Source organism: Sapajus apella, unplaced genomic scaffold (assembly GCF_009761245.1).
Source record: "Sapajus apella isolate SASKATOON/1434 unplaced genomic scaffold, GSC_monkey_1.0 scaffold107, whole genome shotgun sequence".
Taxonomy (NCBI): domain Eukaryota; kingdom Metazoa; phylum Chordata; class Mammalia; order Primates; family Cebidae; genus Sapajus; species Sapajus apella.
In genome coordinates this window covers 4,990,813-5,007,874 of record NW_022437047.1, presented here as the reverse complement: position 1 = coordinate 5,007,874, position 17,062 = coordinate 4,990,813, and the positions used below count along the sequence as shown (strand labels likewise).

Sequence of the window (17,062 nt, the reverse complement as noted above, 5' to 3'; positions counted from 1 at the left end):
ATTCAAGGTGATTACCTTTATTTATGATATGTTAACTTAAACTGGGTGTTTTACAATCCAGTAGGAAAAAAAAATCTTGCAGTATACAGTTTCCTTAATTTACAGATTAGTAATCATTCTTCCATCGGCATTGGCTGTTTTCTTCTTTTTAAGGATGATTTTAATTAGAAATTCTAATTAACTGCACACCACAATTACCCTTTTTGCCTCTTCGTGAAATTACAGCTCATAAAGTAGAGTGAATGGAAACCGAGTTACAATCAAAGTAAAGCTGCAGATTAAGAAATAAGCATTGCAAATCTCAGAGCATCCACCAGAATTCAGGCACTCTTTAAATGTGCATGGCCCTTTATATATTCTTGAGATCATAGAGGTCACATTTAAAAAATGATTTCATTATTTCAGTCAGTGAATTAAGTAGAATAAGTTAATTTGAACAAAGATAGAGTCCCTTTTTAATTGACCTTGGAAAATCTTCTTAGATTTCCAAGTCTCTGTTCTTCCTTCAGAAAAACAGAATGCTAATCATACCTATCTCACAGGGATTTTCTAAGTTAAAGAAAGTAATGGACATAAACAGTTTAACACACTGTTGTCTCATTAGGCACTAGTGTATGCCAGCTACTGTTATTAAATAAGTGCAGCTATTTAGGGGCCAGCGTTTAAAATGAAATAGACTTGGTTTGTGTTCTGATTCTGCCTGACCTTGAGCTGTTTACATCTTCAGGACCTTCATTTGCTCATCTGTAGAATATGAATGATATTACCGTTACCTTATAATAAAGAGGATTGGCAAAGTCTAGATCAAGGGGCAATTCTGGCTCATTGCCTGTTTCTTTTTTATAAATAAAGTTTTATTGTAATACGCCAACATCTATTTGTTTACTTATTGTCAAGTAGTCACCATGGAGACCATATGGCTTTCAGATCCTTACCTATTTACTATCAGGATTTTAACAGAAAATATTTTCTGACATCTAAGCTAAAATAGCAGTGATCAGACAAACTTGAGTTTTATTGCTTTTTAGTCTAGATGTCATAAAATATTTTCTTACAAAATTCTTATAAGAATTTACACTATATGGCGTTTAACATTTTTTCCCATTTATTTATTTTATTGCATTTTAGGTTTTGGGGTACATGTGAAGAACATGCAAAATTATTGTATAAGTACACACGTGGCAGTGTGATTTGCTGCCTTCCTCGCCATCACCTACATCTGGCATCTCTCCCCTTGCTATCTCTCCCCAGCTCCCCACCCCCCACCCTCCCTCCCCTATTTTCCCTCAACTGACCCCAGTGTGTAGTGCTCCCCTCCCTGTGTCCATGGGTTCTCATTGTTCAACACCCGCCTATGAGTGAGAACATGCGGTGTTTGATCTTCTGCTCTTCTGTCAGTTTGCTGAGAATGATGGTTTCCAGGTTCATCCATGTTCCTACAAAGGAAACAAACTCATCGTTTTTGATGGCTGCATAATATTCCATGGTGTATATGTGCCACATTTAACCTATCCAGTCTATCGTCAATGGGCATTTGAGTTGGTTCCAGGTCTTTGCTATTGTAAATAGTACTGGGAGTGTAAATTAGTTCAACAATTGTGGAAGACAGTGTGGCGATTCCTCAAGGACCTAGAAATAGAAATTCCATTTGACCCAGCAATCCCATTACTGGGTATATATCCAAAGGATTATAAATTGTTCTACTGTAAGGACACGTGCACACGAATGTTCATTGCAGCACTATAAACATTTTTTTATTCTAAATAAAAAACTGTCATTGTACACTTTGTACTTCTTTTCATTTGTTTTTATACTGAGTGTTAAAAAACTTTGCTTGTGTTAATGAAGTAAATATTTAATGCAGCCCTGATCACCTTTGCTATAATGAACATGTGTTTGTTTGTTCCTTCCTTACTGGCCTTTGTGTTTTGCTGGTAACATTGGTTCTACCTCTTTATGAGAAGATACATAGAGTATATGATGGTTACCATGGAAATAAAGACTTTCACTAGAGTTTGTCATGATCAATTTCCTGGAACCTTTTTAAAAGCTTGCAAAGAAACTTTGTAATAAAACTACCTAATTTAACAAAATAATGAGAGAAAATACATTTTTGAGGGGAAAAAACCTATACATATGACAAAAGTTTAGGTCAAAACTAATGTTATGAGGCCTTGTATATTTATCTTTCAGTGTTCAGAACAATGGTCCTTCTAATCCATTAAAATAGATGAACAGCGACATCCCTAAAATTAATAAAACATCCATAAAAGAGGCCTTTGAGAAGAAACACTTTCTATTTTTCAGTGTTTACTGAGTTCAAGGTCATGGAAATATTTTTTTAAGCTATTATAAGAAATCAATGGGATTATTTTCTCTTAAATATAGTGACCCTTCTGATATGATCAACCTTCTCTTCTCAGAAAAGTAATATCTAAAGATCAAGGATACATTCAACTTTACTGTTAATTGTATAGAATTTGTCTAAATTCTCCTGCTAGATATGTTTGACTGTGTAACTTTAGATTAACTTGTGGCGTACAATGATTTTTGTAAAATTTGTTCTTATTCCTATAACTATATAAGTTTTGAGTATGAATTCCACTTCATTCAATTCAATCCAATTCAATTCAACTGAAATACATATTGAGGACTTCTATTAGGCCATGTGCTAGGCCCTAGGATAGGAAGTTCACAGTATGGTACCTGACCTCCTGTAATAAAATGTAGTTGTTATAAAAGTCATGCTCACAATGCTTACAACAAGGAAAGATAGTAAACTTTAGCTAAAGGAATAAAATACACGATCTTGCTATGTTGGGAATTACATATTGCATTTCAAACTAGAGGTTGATTCAGAGAAGAAATCTCTAAGAAAGTCGCATTTAGTGACACTCTCTTGAATGACTACAACCGAAAAAAGTAGAAATTACAGGAAGAAAATAATAAAAAGTTGGAAAACCATTAACCAAAGCATACAACTGGCAAATAACAAGTCACTTGTTGCTTTGAGATGAAGAGTCCAGAATGAATTGAAGATTATGGGTATCACTAGGAGGAAGCTGATAATGAGCAAATTCCTGAACAGTGGATTCAGCCTTCTGCAAACACAAGGCAGCAGCATGAGCCCAGAGCCATTTGTTTATTTACTAACATACCTAATATGTCCCAAATATGGGTCTAGGGACTGATGCTGCAACAGTTTACAGGTTAAAAACTTCAGGAAATTTGTCCCCTTTACTGGGGGTTAGAATTTTCATCAGTTACAATAAAGAAGTGAGGAATTCAAATGGTAGATTGAACACAAAAGGCAGTTGTCTAGCACATCAAGTTCTTCGAAATAATATCAAAAAATTAACAATGCTGCAACCAATAAATTAAGTTATAAGCTTTTCCTTTTTCTATATTTCCCCAACTATGAACCCTCACATATTTCAAGGTGACAGCCTGCTTTTTGTGTTCCTATCCTCAGGGAGTTTTCCTGGGCAGAAACTAAACACAACCTAATTAAATCGTTTTGCTTACCTTTTGGAAAAGCTCAGTCCCATTGGAAAGATTACATTAGACATCTATGAGGGCAGAGGAGCAGGAATAATTTTTTTTTGGCACCAAAGAAGTAAAGCACAGTGGAATATAAGAGAAAAGAAGTACATGGTGGGGGCGGGGAAGTATGTATAGAAATGCCCAGTAAGCAAAAAGATAAGGCATCCCAGTATTGAATCCTCTGAAACAAGATATGCAAAATGTAGGAATATAAAAACGTCCAGCAAAATAGAAGAAAAAAAGAGACTGTCAAAATGAAGAAAATTAAAAAACCAGAGGAGAAAAAGGCATCTGACAATTGATTCATAGTTTCTTCTCTCCCACTATACCTTCCCAAGACTGACAATATTAATGCAAAAATAATTTCCCTGAAGGGATACAATATAGGCCGTGCACTTAACTTCTAATCACATGTCTCTTTGTACCACAGTAGTGGAAAATGGCTCTCAGAACACTTTTTGATCCTCCTTACTTAGTAAAAGAACAAAGAAATCCAGAAATTCATTCATTTATTCCCCAAACACTTATGAAGCTTCACTCATGCATGAGAAATTGTTTCAAGCTCTGGACATATGTTGAACTTAAACCTAATGGGAAAGGATACATACTTTGTCCAAAATTATGTTCCTAAAAAAATGCAAGAACATAAAACAAGACTCAATTCTGATTTCAAACGATCTGCTGTTTCAATTAATCTATATCGTCCCTTTGATTTTTGGCCCCATAGGAAATGCTAATATGAAGTGGTCTTTGTTGGTTTGTTTGTTTTGTGTTCCTTTTTATAGTGAGGCCCCATCAACAACTGTGCCAAAGGAACAATGTCATCAGAACAATTGTTCTACATCGAAAATCTGATCACATCACTCCCGCCTAAAATTATTCACTGGTTCTTCACTGCCTTCAGAATAACATCTACATGGACTTTATTTCATAAATTGGTGTCTGACCATGTGTGCTCTTCCCACATTGTTTGCCATTCTGCCCTATGCACCCTATTGTTCCAAAAAGCAATTTAATAACCTGTTATTCTTCCAAACCCTCCAACATTGCCACCACAGCTTTAAATCTGTTTTTCTTTCCTTTTCTTCTTTTTTTTTTTTTTTTTTGTGATGTCCCCCAAGATTATCAGCATTCTTTCAGAGGCCATTTTTATGATTGAATTCAGCATTCTTTAATTTCTGATACTAAACTTTTTCTCCTTACAGGTCTGTTTTTAACAGAAAACATGCAGATATTTCTTGTGTACAACATATTTAAAATACGTATGCACTGTGGAATGGCTAAGTGGAGCTAATTAACATGTGCATTACCTCTCCTACTAATCTTTTTTTTTCTTTTGATAACACTACCCACTCTCTTCCCAATTTTTGAGTATGCAATACATAGTTATTAGCTGTAGGCACTATGTTGCACTATAGATCTCTTGAACTCATTCTTCTTGTCTAACCGAAATTTTGTGTCCACTGACCAACATCTCCACAATCCCCTCATTTCTCAGCCCCTGGTAACCACCATTCTACTCTTTGCTTCTAAGAATTTGACTTTTTAAATTCCACATGTAAGTGATATTGTGCAGTATTCATCCTTCTGTGCCTGGCTTATTCTACTTAGCATAATGTTTAAGTAAAATATAATGCTTCAATTAACATAAACTACAGGTTTATCTATGGTATCAAAATGACATAATTCCTTTCTTTTATAAGGCTGAATAGTATTGCATTACGTATGTATACATTTTCTTTTAAAATTGATACATAATTATAAATATTTATGACATACTTGTGATATTTTGATACATGTATACAGTGCATTATGATCCAATTAGGGTATTTGTGATATCCGTCTCCTCAAACATTTGTAATTTCTTTGTGTTGGGAGCATTTCAAATCTTCTCTTCTAGCTATTATGAAAAATACACTGTATTGTTAACGGCAGCCACCCTACTGGGCTACCAAACACTAGAACTGAGTCTTTCTAGCTAACTGTATGTTTGTATCCATTAAGCAAGTCTCTTTATTTTCTCTGCCCCATCCTTCCCGGCCTTTGGTAACCATCATTCTACTCTACCTCACGAGATTCATTTGTTTAGCTCCCAAATACAAGAGAGAACATGTAATATTTGCCTTTCTATGGGTGGCTTATTTCACTTGACATTATATGACCTCCAGTTTTATCCATGTTGCTGCAAAAGCCATGGTTGATTTTTTTAAATGGCTGAATAGTACTTCATTGTGCAGTAAGACCACATTTTCTATATCCATTCGTCCATTGATGGACACTTAGGATGAGTCCATATCTTGGATGCTGTGAATAGTGAGGCCATAAACATGCGAGTACGGGTCTCTTTTTGGTATACTGATTTCATTTCATTTGGATACACACTTAGTAGTGGAATGGTTGGATCATATTGTAGTTCTTTTCTTTCATATTCTGAGGAACATTCGTGTTTTCCATAATGGCTATACTAATTGAAATTTCTGTCCTTCTTCTTTTGTCAAATTTAGAAATGCTACAAACCTATCATATTTCACAAGCGTTGTCTTCTCAAGGAAGCCTTTTTTGAAGTCTCTTCCACTTTCTCCAGTCCCTTCTCCCAGGAAGCCTTGGGTAATCCAACTCTCAAGAGTGCTTCCATTTCATCTGGCATAAACTTCCCATGCAGCAACAGCCATGCAGATCAGCAGGTTTGTATTGCGCATCTTCCTTCCAGCCTGTGATCTCCATAAGATTAAGAGTGCTTTGTCTGTGGATCCTAGTAATCTCTACATCTCCTATGCTCTACACAGTGCACAGCAAATGGCAACTGATGAAACCCATGTGTTTCATGTACACTTGAATCTGGAAATGGATGTATGCAGTAATATAAAATAGTTATATATGATGGAGAGAAGCATAAATGGAGAAGGGGTTCCAAATGAAATCTGAAAATATTTAAAATGGTATGTTATAAGTAAATTTGTTTTGAAACATTCATAGCACAGTTGCCAAAAGGTATCTCCTCTGGGAATCTGATATGAGGAAAAGGACTTGAGAAAATTATTTATCTTGATAAATAAACTTATCTTAAGTAGACTTTGAAAAATTAAAACCAACAGATTCTCAAAATTAAGTCAGGACTCCATTTAGACTGAAAGAATACCAGATTTTCCAAGAGACTGGCTTAAAGAGCAACTTGTCATCTTTCCTCCAGAGGTCAAACTTGGGTCTCTAACAAAGGCAATGCAGTAGATTTAGGTAGCACACACAATTTGACTTTTCACTTAAGACTCAGCAATGTGCAGCAGGATCAAAAGGAAAAGACAATCTCTTGTCACATATTCTCACATATCCTTCCATTGCCATTATCTGTGTCTGTCTTCTGCCTTCTCTGTTAGCCTATGCCATATTCCTTAATGCATTCGTGAATGGCAGCTGCTTGTCTGATGAGATCCTCATTTCCTGCCTCCAGCCCTGCTTGGGCAAGCTGCACCTTGGCATCAAATTGAATGCCAGATAAGCAGAATTCTTACATGTGCAATTAAAAGCCACTGAAGTGGAGATAACAGCATCCCATGGTTAACTGAATAATTCATGGCAAAATGTTCTCTCTTTATTCATAGCTCCCCACACCCTTGACTTGTTAAGCAGCTAGCACTCATACCAAAGTGCTCGTTTCAGCTGAGACATTTCTTAAACAACTCCTCTGATCAGGTATTTACATTTTTTACATTACTTTTACCAGAATTTCTGGGAAAGTAGAAAAGAAAGAGGAACAAGGGCCAAAAATTTAAAAGAAAAGAAGAAACCTTAAACAAATATAGGGGGGCGCGTGTGCGCGCGCGCGCGCGCACACACACACACACACACACACACACACACACACACAGAGAAACCACCCAATTCAACTTTTCTTTTAAACGAGTGCTTTAAATTCAAAGCATATAAAATATGTTTCAGGGTTTAAGTTGTTTATTTCTGGCTGTTTTTGAGAAGTATTACTGCAAACAGCCTGCAAAAATCACCATGAAATACAAGTAAGGGTATTTGTTCCACTTGGAGGTCCATAATTGAGTCCACTTTACTAAGTACCTCAAAAATCAACTGTTAATATCGAATAATGATTTTTTTCCCACAAAATAGTCGACTTCAATTTTAGATACACAATCCTGAAATACAAAGAACTTCCTCACAGCAGAATTAGCAGCTTAATAAAGGTAGATTCAGTAAGTAAGAATACACAAGGAGGTGAAAACATGCTAAGGGCTACAGTTCAAAAAAAGACGATAAATTATACAACACTAAATATGTACAAGCATAGAATTTGTTTCTACAAAAGGAGGAAGAATTTTAAAAATCCTTAGCTTTAGAATGTTTTGTGGAGCACAGGAATTAAAATGGATTAACGTCACTTATTTTTGTAAAAAACATGACTGTATTACATATGCTGTGTAATAAATTCTTAAAACAGTACAAAGATAGTTACAAAATAGAAAATGAAAAGTAATAGTTATTCCCTTCCTTACTTCCCAAACGCACTCCACCCCAAAGGTATTCATTGTCTATACATTTTTATAATGTACCTTTCAAGAAATACTGTTTCATGTATATTTTTGCATACATTTGTATACACATTTTTATTTATACAAAGTAATCACTGGTTATTCACCATGTCTTTTTGTGTATTAGTTTCTCAATGGTTACCACTTGAATACACAGCTGCCACTTCAATTGTTTAAACTGTTTGATCTGTTTCATACTTTTCATTGGCTGAATCAATATTGACTTACCCAATCGCATTCCTATTAATTCATAGGTAGCTTGTTTCCAACATTTTTTGTTTGATAGTTCAGAGGGTTGCACAACAGAAATTCATGCAGAAGTATCTCAGTATTCTTTTGAAAATAATGGGTTTAGTAAATTTCCAACAGTAGTGTGGCTGGTAAAAAAAAGACATGTACTTTTTCACTTTGACAGACACTGTTAATGTAGTCTTTGAATTTTTATACTACTTTTAACTCCAAATAGTGATGAATAACAATAAATACTGTTCAATAATCTAGATGAAACATTGGTTTCAACCTGAGCAGATTACAAAACTTACATTGCTTTATTTTGTATGTCTTTAAATGTGAGGGGAAACATTTTTTCTCTAAGATTATTTATTATTCTATTGCCTTTTCTGTTCAATCCCTTGTCTAGTTTCTATTGGCCTATTTATATATTTCTTACTTATTAATATAAGCTCTTTATAAGTTAAGGGAATAATTATTTTCATGTCAAATGTTTAACAATTAAATAAGGGAATTTGGAGTAGACTTTCATAAATAGGATATAAAACCTAGAAGCCATAGAGAAAATATTAATAGATTTTATATATACCTATATATGAAAACATTTATAATAAACCGAGTCAAAGAGAAAAAAACAAGCCACAACAAAAGTACAACACATAAACCAGAGATAAATCTATATCTAAAAGCACAGAATAGGGAATTTATAGTTGAAAATGTACCAAGTATTCTAAAATTTCCCAGGTTTAAGATATGTATGAGGAATGTATGGTCACTGAGACATGTCACATGGAAGAAAAGATAACAATGAAAGACAGTTACAATCTTTGAACAGAAAGGACTGAAAGGTTTGAAAATTTTACAAGAGTCCTCCAGAAAACCAGCAATCAGAAGTGGAAACTTATTCTGCCAAGCCCTATACATCAAACCACGTTCCAGGAGAAGACTTGATGCTTTGTTAGTGTAAAATTTCCCCGAAGTATAACTGTTTTTAGGCATATTTACCAATAGATCCTGATTTCCTTGAAGGTAAAATCATGCCCATTAATATTTACGGGTTCCGTGCCTTTATTGCACCTCTTGAAGAGTCAATGCTCAACACACAGTTAGAAAACAGGCCTACCTACTAAACCCTTTATTCATTTAATGAATAGGTATTAAGCACCTGACATCTGCAAAGTACAGTGCTAGTTACTTGATATATAAAGAAGAGATCACCTCTCTCTACCGTCATGAAACTCAAAGTCTCCAATGAGAAAAATATTTAATTGACTAATCAATCAAATAGTAAAAATAACGACTATGGCAAGTATTCTGAAGACAAAGTTGTAGAGAGAAGATTGTGTTTGACAGGAGATGGGGCTATAGAAGTAGATACCAACACACTGCATGTGGCCTTTAAGGCCAGGCTAAGAAATTTAACCTTTATCCCCAAACAGTGGTAACTATTTTAAGTAATAGCATAAGATTTACATTTTGAAAAGATTCAGTGTAGGGAGTGGATTGATGAAGGAAAGAAATACCAGTTAAGAAGGTATTTCCACAGAACATATAACACAGGGTGGGGATTTAGGTTAGGCTCTCATTAATGGAACGAGAGCACGTGGTAAGGTTTGCAGCATGTCAGTAATTCTTGGCATTGTGGACAAACAAAGAGAAAACCTAGACTTTGACACTTCAAACTAAGTAAGTAGTTGTGCCATTTGCTGAAAGGATAAACACTGAAAAATTGCAAGACTTATGAAGGCAAGTGTGAATCAAGAGTGTGGTTTTGGCAATGATTTGCTTGAGACATGTTAATATATCCAAGTGGAGATATCAAGCAAGAACTTGGATGTATCATTCATATGAGAGATCTTTGACAGGATATAAATATTTGTGAGTTATCTGTACCTAGATGGAAATTTATGTTATGAGCATGAATGAACTTATATAGCAAAAGAGTATAGAGTAGAAGGGACAAAGAGAAAGGTTAGCTGTACTGGTCAGCTAAAGGAAAGGTAGGTAGAAAGTCAGGAGCATAAAATGTCATGACACCCAAAAGGCTCTCTAAGAAGCATTCTGTGAAAGAAAAAAAATAGAATGGAAAACAGAATTAAATGCTACTGAAGAATCAATCCACTGTAGACTTAAAACCAGAGTCTAGCTTTGGTATATCATAATGAGGACAATTTATGTAAAGTACTTTCACATACTATTATCTCATATCTGAGCTGGTTCTCCCAACAATATTGTAAGACAGGAAGTGAAAAGCAGTTAAAATATCTTCTCATCTATTTCATATTTGAGCAAACTGAGATTCCAATAGGTTAAGCAACTTGTTGTAGGTAATATTGCTAGTTAGTAACTGGGGTACAACTAAAATCCAGAATTTTTAAAATATCTAATCCAATGTTCATTTTACATTAGGCTGATGTCTCTACTAAATGTTACATCATTATTAATTTTATTATTAGTAGTATTACTGAACTGCTATGAATAAGGCACTCACAAGTGGGGCTACACGATGAATCAGGCATGGACTCTACCTTCAAAAGTTTTCAGGCCGTAATGCTACATCATCATATATAAAAATGACTATAATATAATGTCGAGTCTAGCAGTGAAATAAAAATTAATGGAATATATTACTACGGAATATATTTAGGTATGAAAATTTAGGGTATTTGAACTTGAGGACTAGAAGGCTTACCGGCATGGAGAGACTCAGTTAAAGCACTTATGTGAATGTAACTTCAGAGACAATGATACAGAGAAAAACAAGGGATTGATGAGAAAACCAAGTAATTCTGCTTGAATGGACCAAAGGTAAAATGAAGTAGAGTGGTATAACATATAAATAGAAATGTAGTTAGGATTTACATCACAATGAATGTTAATGACAATGAGGCATCTCCATGTTATATGGAGGTAAAGCAGATCAAATAAACATAAATTGAACAGAGAAATGAAATAATCAGAGTAAGGTTTAATAATAACTGGAGCACTTAACAATGAGCTAGACATCCTATACGCAGACATTACCCTGGCTCTTCAATATGCCTAACTCATCTCTTCTAAGTACTTCTCTTTTCTTTTACAGATGGGTATGGCCATGCAACTTGCTTTGGTCAATGGAATATGTGTAGAAGTAATGGAGGCCACCTTCAGGGAGAAGTGATTTAGAGCTATGGACAAATCTCCAGGCTCTGCTTCCCAGCTAAGTCCATCATTCTAGGAATAAACTTATTTTTGTTAACACCTGAAGATTTGGATTTATTTGTTACTTCAGCATTTCCTAACCTAGGCTGACTGTATACTCTGTCAGTGTTTACACTGAGTTAACTGAACTAAAGCTGATGTTCAGCTCATAGGTAGCTCACACTAATATTAAATTACTAAACTGCTTCTGTAATGCTGATAAATGAACACTGCCAAAACCCAGTCAAGTATATCCTCCTTCATGTCCTTGCCTCTTTATTCCTTTATCAAGGATATTCCTAGAAGCTTCCATGACCCAGCAATGGCAGTTGTCCAACTATGGCCTGCATCTGTTCTAGTTCATTTGTGCCATGATGCTTTAAAGTATAATATTTTCATTGCCATCCTCTTTTAGGCCCATAAGATGCTCTTATCACACATTTAAGAAATGACAAAACTAAAAATAAAGGCTAAGAAAAGTCCAAGGTTACAGGTTGCCTCACTCCAGGGTGTCCAGGTTTCACTACAATGGTCTTTACTGTCTCTAGTTTTAGGTGTATGATTTTGGCAGCTGCATAAGAAGCAGTGCTACCAAAAAGGGGAAGGTTTATGAGCTTATTAACTAGGTTGAGGATGAAATACGAGGGCCTTCATTAAAGAAAAAGATCATTTGCAATGGTATAAAGAAACTACCTCTGAAGAGGCATTTGGAAGCAGTACCAGGAGGATTTAGGATGATTCCATGAAGAACTAAGGAGAATTAAGCTCCCATAGATGGCAAGGAGTGCAGGATCATTTATAGAGATAGAAATATCTTGCATATGAGACTGATGTGCATGTATTTGTCTCACATATTATCTTCATAGCTGAGCTGTTAAAGATGGCTTTGAACAAGCAAAGCAAATGTCAAGTGTAACTATTTAAACACACAGAGGAGATTTACAAAAGAAGCCTCTTGGTGCTCTTATGCATCTAGGGATGGATGTTTATTTTTTATGTTTACCTGATGTAATACATTCTTTATATCCAGGCAGACACTAAATTTTAACTGTGGGTAGTGCATATTTCTCCAATTTAAACACTCCTTTTCAGGCATTGTTTAAAGATTCATTTAATAAATTTTATAAATCCTGATAATTAATCATTGGAATTTCTAACAGATTTAGGATTGCCCTATAGTCCAATCATGAAACATATCCTTAGTGGCTGAGAGTGTTAGGTGTTTCCTATATCACAGGAAAATAGTATTTCCAAGACTTCCTCATAGGTAGGATGGGAGCTAAGAATAAATATTAGGAAAGAGAAATATGACCAAAAAATTGTCATTTCCAACATGAAGAATTAAAAACTAATGGGGCCCCTCTGTCTCTCTCTGCCCTTCAAAGGTGACCATGGAGCCTGTGGGTTTAGACGGTGGTGACAGAGATTAAAACAGTGTGGATCCTTCAGGTACTGCTTGGAGGAGTATTGGTGTGAAGAGTCACCAGATCTACAGCAATTCTATGTGAACAAGAAATAAATTCCTTTACTGTCAGGACACTAAAACTTTGGAATTTATTTGTTACCACAGAAGAGGAAAACACCATCACAAATGATTATCTCATATCGACCTAAACAACCTCCCACTAACAAAGCTTATTATGTTTCAGATGGCTATTTTTTTCTTTAGAAAATTTTTTTTTATTGATTAAATATCTACTACTTGGTAAGTTTATCTATCAGTACTAATTATCAATAACAGACAAAATGTCACACACAATAAAGACAAAAATCTGTAACCCTCTTGTGACTATTCCTGACATGGTCTTTGCTTTTGAAATCTAATTTCATCAGAACATTTTGGGATAGAAATATATGTTTTTCATAAATTTTCTCTTCCGGTCCCAATGGGTAATTTGTAACATTATCAACTAAATTGCATTTTTGAGAGATAGCTAGTCCATTAATTTCAGATTCTATGGCCATTCCTTCTTTTTTTTAACCTCATGAAAATTTTAAAATGCAGAGGATAATCTTTTACTTCTCAGTTGGTCCAACACCTAAGACATCATGCATATACTATTCCGTGATTCATTATAAATGAAGCATTTTTCTTCCTTTCTGAAAATTTACCATAGTTAATATATTGCATACATCCGTATCTCAACAAAGTGAGAATAGTCCATGGTTATATTTAAAAATAGCAAATATTTATTCAATACTTAACAAGGAAACAAACAAAATAAAACAACCAAAAAAAAGAAGCCAAAAGGAAAGATGGTTGTTATCTTTCCTTGGGATTACAAACCAAGTCATGAAAGTAAGAATCGTAGTTAACATTCATGGAGTGCTTATTAAGTGTCAGGGACTGGGAAAAGGAGCTTTACATGCATTATCCTATTTTTTCATCACAGTAAAGCTAATTATGTAGAAAAACATTTTATGGAAGAGGAAACTAAGTCACTAGTTATGTAAATTGCTCAATCATCTCTATGGCTAATAAGAGGTAGAGCACGAGGAATTTTAAGCCAGAGCTTGCTCATAAACCCATGTTTTTAAAATCTGTATCATACAACTTCTCTGTAGAAGCTTGGGTGTTTCATTTTCATTTTTCTATGTTTCTCCTCTTTGCCCTGACTCTGGAGTGACCTTGATATCACAACAGAATTACATACTTTCCAATGCTGGAATGAATCTAAGTACTAGATTAGTAGGTGATGAAACAGTCAAAATTTAACGTGGTCCAAACCAAATCATCTGAAGAAAGTCATGTCAAAGACTTTCCCAGCTTTCTGGGATGGAAGACAGGTGTGCATCATAAATTCTTCACTCAACGGAGCCTGAAAGTGTTAATTACAATCAAAAAGCAAAAATCAGCCTCGGAAACAAGGAGACTGTTAGGTGTATAGATTGCATACAGTGGACCACTACAGAGTGACTTACCTGTCAAAATCTGTCTGTGTTTGGTGGGGATTGAAGGATGGAGGTCAAGGCTGTTACTCACAAAACTGGAATTACAACCTGGATCTTGAGTATGAACATCTGAGAAAGTTGCTTGCAGCATTTTTCCAATTAACTATTAACTAGTTTCAGAGGCTGAATCTTTTGGTGTTGGAAGCGAGGGAAGTCATTAACTGGCTGTACAAGGCCAAGACAGAACCCATATTCGTTCTCCATGTACACAAGATAAACTGCCTAGAAGAGCAAATGTGTAAGCAAGGAGAAACAATGATTCTTTGTAGAAGGGTGTGGCTGTGTGTCCTGCCTACCTGACCTTTTCACCAACACTTCACATTCAAGTCTTCCATGCAATTTATAGTTTGTCGTATGCTCATATTACTCCATCTTAGGTCTACTCCTCTTGCTACTGCTTTCTCTGCTTGGGAATGCCCTTCCACTTTATATCCCTAAGACAAACTCTTACTGAACCTCGCCCCCAACAGTGCTCTTTTTGTCCTGTCATCTAATTGTATTAGTCATCTAAGCATACAAGGTCTCTGCACTTCAGGGTATTATACAGAATCTGGTACCAAAGAGGCCCGCAATACTTTTGTCAAGATTAAAAGAAAGAACACACCAATTGGGAAGGTGCCTTTTGTCTTGCATGCTTTCTATATTACAAAGAGTATTCCTGCTGAGTTAAGAAGATAGTGAGCACTCAGAGAATGCCATTTCATAAGAAAGAAATAATTGCCATATTTTTTTTTCCTTTAGCAGTAATAGCTATGAGATGCCAGCTTATGCTCTGACACACTCAGCACAACAGTATTCTATTGTGTAAAATAGGCACTCTGTGTCCGGATTCACCTGGAATCTTAACAGCAACAAGCTAGGGTGTTAGAGTCTAAGAATTTATCTGTCTCTATGGTTCAAAGAGAAGTGTTATGCTGAGAAATGTTGAGCCTGAAAGGTAACCCATTATAAGACTTTATCCTAACAACGTATCAGAGAGGAAGAACTGGTAACCAGGAAATAGATGATACAAGGATCAAGTTAAGTAGAAAACCCCAGGCCCCTCACCTTCTATGCTTTCTCTTCTTTTTCTTACAAATGCCCTTGAGATATGATAAGTCAAAATGTCCAATCAAAGCAGAATATCTGGAGCAAAAATTAAATTCAAATAGGTGATAAAATGAAAGTTTTAATCAATTCAGAGAAGCTCCAACCAAAGAAATGGAAAACGAATCAACAGAAAATATAATTATGCAAAATGATATCACTGACAGCCTCAGCTCAAGCATTCACAAACATCTTTTTTAATTTCCTATAAATAAATTTCTCATTGAAAGGATGAAACGTCATTAATCAGTTGTTTATCCCAGCAATGTATGTACATGGAAAAGTGATCTGTGAGCTTTTATTCATTATCTAAACTTTTATCTGTTAGCTACATACTTGAGAAAAGAAAGATAATAGCTATTTCTCAAAAAATGACCCCTTATGTATTAAGAACTGATCACAAGTAGTTTAATACCATTATCATACAATTATTGTCTTGCATGACTTAATAGCATTATCATATTGTATGATCTCTCTTTGAATATACCAGCTTAAGATACTCAAATCAATAACACTTCAGTTATTAAATATTTTCAAAATATTAAAATTGTCAAAACATCAAAAAGATGAAAATTTTAGTTTCATAATTAGCTTGGTACCTATAGTAAATAATGATGTACTGTATATTTCAAAATTGCTAAAAGAGTAGATTTTAAGTGTTCTCACCACAGAAAATAAGTAGGTGAAATGATGGATATATTAATGAGCTTGATGCGTTTATAGCATATATATCAAAACATCGCATTGTTCCCTATAAATATGTGATGCTTTGATACAAGTGAAATATACACATATGTAAGTATGTGATATATCGTATTTAAAGATAATAAAATAAAAATATAAATATTAACCTAATACTTTTTCTGAAAATATACATAAATGTTAAGTTTTTTTGGTACAAAAAATTTAGAAAAAATCTCAGGAAATAGGTTGACTCTCAGAGGTAGACATAGCCATATCTCATGATTAAATGAAATCAAATCACCTAGATAATGATTATTGATGCAAAATAAATTACATTCTTAATTAATTATGAGGATACATATTTTTTAGTTAAGAGCTCCTAGTGAAACTCTCAGGGGAAAGCATGTCAACAGTATTCCACTATTAAGCACACATGTATTTATCTAAGCTTTCTCTTTTACATATGCGAAAAAAATGTAAAATAAATAGGAAACGTCAAAATTTTGACAAGGTAAGGCTTTGATAAATAATGTTCAATTGTTTCTCATTCATAATTTCGTTGAGATTTTAAAAAGCGATTATGGATTGGGATGTCATGTTCTAAATCCTTTACTGTTGCTAGCTTCTTATCTGCGTGGGTATACACTCACCTCCCCACATCTCTGGGCTGCCTAAACTGCCCATTTTTCTCTTTCTGCACACTCAGGAAGTCTGTGTCACCATATGAGAAGGCCGAAATATACATTTACACATGATCATGTGACTAATACCTGGCCACTAAAACGTTATTGGAAGTGAAGTATGTCATGTTAGGACTCGGAGTAAAAAACCAGGGTGCCCCCCTCACC

The 17,062-nt window shown here is 34.8% G+C and overlaps 1 protein-coding gene across 7 annotated transcripts in view; it reads right to left on the bottom strand.

Moving 5' to 3' along the window:
- NRG3 (neuregulin 3) overlaps window positions 1-17,062 on the bottom strand; it is a 1,107,214-nt gene that overhangs the window by 408,497 nt on the left and 681,655 nt on the right. The window lies entirely within an intron of this gene.